At 33.0% G+C, this 7,438-nt stretch overlaps 1 pseudogene; it reads right to left on the bottom strand.

Moving 5' to 3' along the window:
- Positions 1–6,719: 6,719 nt before the first annotated feature.
- LOC122125974 lies at positions 6,720–6,816 on the bottom strand (annotated as a pseudogene).
- Between the last annotated feature and the right edge of the window lie 622 nt (positions 6,817–7,438).

Raw genomic sequence — 7,438 nt, 5'->3', positions numbered from 1 at the left:
GACATGTGAAATTTTTCAAAAAAGATTTAAATAATAAACATTTTGAAACATGTATCCTTTTATTTTGACAAAAGATTGATGTTATTGGTGTTTTAACTCAAGATTTAGAATATGGTAACCTGGTCCTCTATATCTTGCTAAGGATGGCTATATCTCTAATCATTTCACTCTGGAAATTTTATGATAAGGTCTAATAGTTTCCCGGCCTCTCCCGAATTACAAACCCTATTTACATTTCCCACCATAGTTAAAAAATGGAAACTACAAATCATTATGCCCAGCTCAAACAGTTTTTTTTTAAATTCAAGTACAAATATTTCCAAAAAGTGACCATGTAATGAAGCCTTTTTTAATAATGTATGTGATTCTTGAAAATACAGTATTTGTTACCTGCACAAATATGTTTAGAACTATAAGAAAATAAATTTATTTAAATTCACCAACCGTATAAAATTTAAGAAAATAATTTTAAATATTCACATGTTAACTATTTTGAAAGCAAAATATATGTCTGAATGATTTACATGTGTTAAAATTATGCAAAACTAAATTAACTAATACTACATCTCTGAAAAAAGAATTACTATAAGGAAACAAAACGAAATAAGTTCAAAATTTGAAATTTAGAAAATAAAATGAAGTGTACTCTTTAGTTGACCTAAGTAACTGTAAGCCCTCTGTATATCAATTTTATAATAAAAAATGCATGAACAAAGAAAGAAAAGTACCCATTGGACAATAGCGACAGGAAAAGCATCAGTAGTTTTTTTTTTGAGTGTGCAAAAATATCAATGGAAGAGATAACAATGTTCCTTCCATAATAAATGTACTCATTACCTTATTTATATAAACAGAAAAAAAAAAGCTGTAAGTGGCACTGTGGCTCAAGTGGTCGAGTGCTAGTTTTGAACTAGCCTTGAGGAACAGCGCCCAGGCCCAGAGTTCAGGTCCCACGACCAGAACCCCACCAAAACAAAAAAAAAACAAAAAAAAAACAGAATTACTAGAAACCATTAGTGAAAAACTTTTTAAAAAACTGCCCTAAGTACCCAAGTAATATAATTTGATGATACTATTTAAATACTTCAACTTCAACAGAGAAACCAAAAGTTTAAAAATTGTTACAAAGTAAAGTAATAATCAGAATATATTACTACTAATAATAATCATAAGATAAAGTTATAGTGGTAATCAAATATGTAAGAAATGAGGCAATTTGCCATTCATTGGCACTTAATAAGTGAGAAAGAATTTTCTAGGTCTTTTAAAATATATAATAAGTTTAATGAAGAAACTATTCTGTCACATCACATGATAATTAGATGAACCTGATATTAGAACAAAGAGCAGATTGTACTAAGTTTTTGTATGTTAAAGTATATACTTATTTTGGTTGTGGGAAAGTGTTTTCAACTTGTGGTATTGTTTTTGTTAGACTGGTGTCATATCAGTGGTTAATTTTAGGATAGGGGTTCCCTTTCCACAAGAACATGCACCTGATCTTTCTTTTTAGCCTTACCATTATCAATGGCATAAGAGTTGCACACCAACTTGTCTAGCTTCCTACCTTGGCTGGCCTGGATTCTGCAGTCCATCCAATCTTAACCTGTAGATAGTGCAGGATGGTGGAAATGATCTGATGTACCTGCTATAGATTGAGAAGAAAGTCCACTAAACTTTTGGCCTGGATTCTGTTGTCAAGCTTCCTCAGTAGTTAAGAGTTTAGATGGGAGCTTCTGATGCCAAGCAGTAAGAGTATTTCTTAAAGCAACTAGACATATATATGACTTAGGAATGTGAACACCTCAGGACAAGAATAAAAGAGCAGTGAAGCGTAGAGGATAGGCCCAATTTTAACTAGCTACTTGGAGGATGAATAAGTTTAGCTAGCTGTTCTGGAGGATGAGATATGAAGACCAATATTCAAAGCCAGTCCAATCATGAATATACATGTGATTATCTCCAAAAAAACAGAAGTAGAACAATGACTCAAGTGGTAAACCACTATCTTGGTCACAGAAGCTTAAGGATGATGAAAGAATGAATGAGCACTAGCACATGTGCATGTGTGTATACACATGCATGTGTACACACACACACACACACACACACACACAAGTATTTAATATGAATTTCTTTTTTTACCTTGCTCTACTCTATTTCCCTGTATTAGTTTACAAATTAACAAAATCAACTAAGCAGCTATTTACATACAACTCATCATGTTTAAAGTCAACTCTTCTTTTAGAAGCATGCTTTTATTTGACTCAAATGTAAACTACTTAGGAGTTTGATTCTTCTCCCTCAATTCTGTAGAATTAGATGATTGTTTAGCTTCTTCCAAGCAATATAATTTTGTGGAATCCTGCATCAAGCAACGTATTTCTTTCACTAGAAGGGAAGCCTCTGTCAAACAATTAATAATAGGTTTTTCTTCTCTTTCCTTGCAGCAGTAGTTTTATTATCTTCATATATGTCATGATCTGTCTGTGTATGACAAAGACTACTGTGAAAATAAAAAGACCCTTCGCAGTACTTATCATTTATATACCATAAATAGATATGAAGGTGCTTAAATATTACTGAAATTGCTTTGGAACAAATCATGTTCACTTTGACTATCGTGAAAAAGAAGAATTGTTTTCTCAGCACTTTAGGAAAGAACTTGATTGAAAGAAATAAAAGTAAAAGTGAGGGACAACTCAACACATACATTCAAATGAAACAAAACAACCTAAGAAAACAAATTAATTCAGCACTCAAGAACCTGCAGGAAATGCAAAGACTTAAAAAAATATCAGCTATGACAAGCTTATGAAAATCCTGACTACATGGGAGTCTCCTGTTGTGAGGATAGAGGTTAAAGCCCAGACTGGACAGAAATATCTGTACACAATGCCATGCACCTATTATTCTAAATTCCAGGAAGAATAACATAACATGGACTGAGCCCAAGGTCATATACAAGTATCTGAAAAATAATCAGGATTATTTAGGGCTGGGACATGACAAAGTGGTAAAAACAACCATTTAGGGGGCACACGACACTCAATTCAAACTCTAATATTTGGGTATTAAAGTAAAAAGCTATGAATTTAAACAATTGGAATAATTGTAAGATTTGAGTATTTTAGTGGAAAAATGCATGAGAGAGATAGAATGAACCCATGGTGCAATACTTTCAACTTAAGTGAAAATGTTTTATGGTACTTCAGACAAAACAGTTACCTTGCAAATGAGCATGGTTTTGCATTTTGGTGATGGAAATACTTTACTTACACAGATGTAAATTAAATAGATTTTATTTGGGTAGATTGTACTTCTTGAACTAAGAGCCTGGATGATGTCCCTGAGATTTTTCTCTCAAGGCTACTACTCTATCACTTTGAGCCACAGTTCCAATTCTGATTTTCTGTTGGCTGTTTGGTTATAAGAGGCTCCTGCACATTCTTTCCCAGGATGGCTTCAAACCATGATCGTCAGATCTCAGCCTCCCGACTAACCAGGATTCCAGGCAATAGCCACCGATAGTTTTAATAATTTAGTAAATGGTACAGTTACTGTAGTTATTCATTATCATTATAACCTGTGTAATATATGTGTGTATGTATATATCAATGCATACGGGTAGAAATATTTTAACATATTTTTGTATCTACAGTAGATTTATGAAATCATCCATTATAAAATAAAATGGAAACAAAAGTTAATAAGGATCAAAACAAAGGAAATTATCACATATTTCTTGTTGTTGAATGGAATACAAATTGCGAGAATCCGTTTGGGAAAACCATCTCTACATTAACAAAATGGATAAGAGCTATTGATTCCAATCCATCTATTTGCCCATGTTGTGCAACCTCACACATGAGTGTCAAAATCAAAAAACACTTTTTGCCTTTGCTTTCAACTCACCTGTTATAATTTACGGATTAGATGAAGTAATCAAATAAAGATTAAAATAATGTTATGTGAGGGTATGAATAAGACCTGAAAATGGTTTTAAATATTATAATAGCTAATTAAATTGCATATTTCTTACTTTTACTCTGTCATGTCCCTCATTCCCACATTAGGAAAGTATATAGAAGGTTTTCACTGAATTATATGTACAATTATGAAAAAAATGTATTGAAAAAATATAGGCACAGTGTGGTTTTAGCTTACTGAGACCTGTAGGTGGAATTGTGTTCTTGAGGACTTGCAATACATTGTGATGAAGATGAAGGGAGGGATGTGCTTATTCTGGAAAACTGGCTAGGGGATTCCTCCCATAAAGGTAGTGATGAATTCTTCCAAAAGGTTACAGTAAAATCACTTTCACAACCATGTTCACTGCTGCACTATTCACTGTAGCCAAGTTACGGAAACAGCCCAGATGCCCTTTGGAGGAATGATGGTTGGAGAAAGTGTGCCACATATACACAATTGGATTGCATCCATCCATTTTGACGACTGTTACATTATTTGTAAAGAAATGAATAGATCTAAAAATATATTAAGTGAACAAAGTCAGAGCCAGACACACAAATGACCCATGTTCGGTCTCATATTTGGAAGCTAGAAATTTATACAAGTTTACACAAAAATATTAACCAAAGCATGCTATTTGCAGAGGAGTATTTCAAAGGTGTAATTTCTTATAAAATTGAACTTTACTCAAACAAAATGAATACCAGGAAACTATCACTTGGAAGATGTGAGTGGAAATCAAAAGGAAGAAATAAAGAGAGTTATGGAGGAAGAGAGTGAAGGTATAATATTCAATGCAGATGTATGAAACTAGAAAAAATTAAAGTGGGGTGAGGTTTGGAAGGGTGTGGAAAAGTTATATAAAGATCCATTATATTAAAAAAACTGATTTGTTGAATGGAAATACCCTTGTACAAGTATTTAAGATAATGAAAATATAATTAAAAAATGGTGACATCTGATCTTAAACTCTATTTCCATTTCTTTTAAAAATAAAATTATTTGCTCTATAATTTGATCAGAGGGATGGATTTTGTGGCTAGCTAAATCATTGCACATCTGTCTCTCTCCCTCTTATGGTTTTCATAGGTAATATGATTGCTCCATAATTATCCTAATTTATTTTGCTTTTATATTTTTTAGTTGCATCATTTCACTTTCTACTCTGTCATTTCCCAATTCATTTACATATAAGACATTATTTCCTATTTTCTCATTTCTAGAATAAGCTGCCCATGAAGACACCACTGGTCCTCATTTTCAGTCTGTCCCTTTGAATACGGAGGAAAATCTTTCCTCTGCTCTCTACCAAATCCCTACTCTCCAGTTAGAATAATTTAGAATAGTAAAAATGAAAAAAAGAGAAAATAAATAATAGTGAAGAAATGATGCAGAAAATTCACCGGATTTTTCTGACTAATTCATGCAATGTGAACTATTGGGGAAATACATGGACAGCTCATCCTCACTGGCACTCAAATTCTCTGGTTAGGCAATTCTGATGAAATTGAGGAACAAGAGGAAAAAGGGAGAAATGTTACCAATTGCAAGAAAAAAAATGGTGAAGGATTCAAGCAAATTTCTTCTTTGCTGAAAATAATCGCCTTACTACAGTGCAGAGACTACTTTCCAGAAAGGTCACTCATGTGAGTACCAGGGATAACGATGTGTATACCCCTCTTCATCGAGAAGCCTACAGTGGACACTTAGACATTGTCCATGAGTTGGTGGCTCAAAGCGGATATTCATGTAATAACTGTGAATGGCTGGACACCCCTGCACAGTACTTATACATGGAATATTACCAGAGTGGCTTCTTTATTTCATCATGATGCAGACACCAATGGCCAAACTAAAGGCCTCTTGACCCCTTTGTATCTTGCTGCTGGGAATAGATATAGCAAAGATACGCTGGATCTCCTTCTATTTAACCATTATAACAAACCAGATCTGAAGCACAACTTGGAAGAAACTGCATTTGATCTTGCCAAGAGGATAAGTATGTATCACTATCTTTTTGAAGTTGTGGAAGGCCGTACAAATTGTTCTCCTAAGTCCTAATGGCTTGGGTAAGTTTCTTAAATTTCAAAATTGCCAGTCCGTCCCATCTGTTCATACAAAATATTTTCACAATACAAAGCAACAGCAATATCTTACTTTAAAAATTCATGGATTCCATGGTATTGTTCCAAGTGAATTGCCTGACTTTGATGTCAAAATATATTCGAGTTGTTTGTATACATCAATAATGATTTCTATAGAGTTTGTGATTTTTTAAATCAGAAATAATTTTAACTTATCTGTTAAAATGAGTAGTAGAGAAACTAAAGATATTTCTGGTGCTTGTCTGAAAAAAGTATATTTTAAAATATTTAATATTCTGTTTGTATAATGTCCATAATCTATTTCTTTCTCTCCTAGATAAAATAATTTGAATTCGACATTGTTTTATAATATATAGGTTCATTAATAAATGTGTCCTTTCAGATTGCTTTCCATATGGAAACAGTTTAAGATTCCTTTAATTCCTAGGTCTTTATAGAATTTTATTTCTTTGGGATAAAATGACAATGTTTTATAAAGTTTTATAAAGGTTATGTTATGTAAAGGCTTTTCTAAAAAGGTGAAGATTGAATATGCTGATGACAAAATAACTGTTATTTCTACTATTTACATGTATTATTACACTTGTATATTTGTAATCAACTTTTTAATAACGGTTTTTCATTTCTTGCATCTGAAGAATGAAAAATATGTAATACTTCACAAATTTTCATATCTTCCTTGTGCAAAAGCAATGTTAATCTCTGTATTATAATTCAGGTAGACGAGCTGCTGAAGCATGTAGTATCCTGTAAATTTAAGTAGTTAATGATGCAATCTTAAGACAGGCATATATTCTAGATTACCTATTTGTAACAAGGAAACCTTATTGTTCCCATATTTGCTATTCATCTTATTTCTGTAAAATTCTGTGTATGGTGGAAAAAACTTATATTGTGTGTTCGATTGCTCACATTTGCAATTTTTGTCAATAACTATTTTAAGTCTTTTTCATTTGAAATTTGATCAGACTTTGAAGCCTTTATAGCTACGTCCAAAGGTGATGGATTTTTAAGTACTTATTTATTAACTGATTTAGCTTTGTGGAGGTAATGGATTCAAAGTAAGCCATGCTTAAGAGCTATTTCTAAAATACTGCAGCTTAAAATTTCCCAAATGAGGTCTTACTGGCACAAATGTCTGCCTGATCCATTACCCTTGCTCCATGTAGGAACAGACCAATCAGATCATCTTACCCTGACAGCATAAATTGTCTTATTGGAGCAAAACTAATCTTAGTTACAAATGATCATAGAGTGACGAACAGGTCAGACAAAGCTGGGCTGTGGTGGCTCATGCCTGTAATCCTAGCTACTCAGGAGGCTGAGATCTGAGAATCACAGTTCAAAGCCAGCCCAGGCAG

The sequence above is a fragment of the Dipodomys spectabilis genome, unplaced genomic scaffold (assembly GCF_019054845.1).
Source record: "Dipodomys spectabilis isolate Male_0828 unplaced genomic scaffold, ASM1905484v1 ptg000268l, whole genome shotgun sequence".
NCBI classification, from domain to species: Eukaryota; Metazoa; Chordata; class Mammalia; order Rodentia; family Heteromyidae; genus Dipodomys; species Dipodomys spectabilis.
The sequence above is the reverse complement of the archived record's forward strand: the minus strand, read 5'-3'. Positions and strand labels throughout refer to the sequence as shown.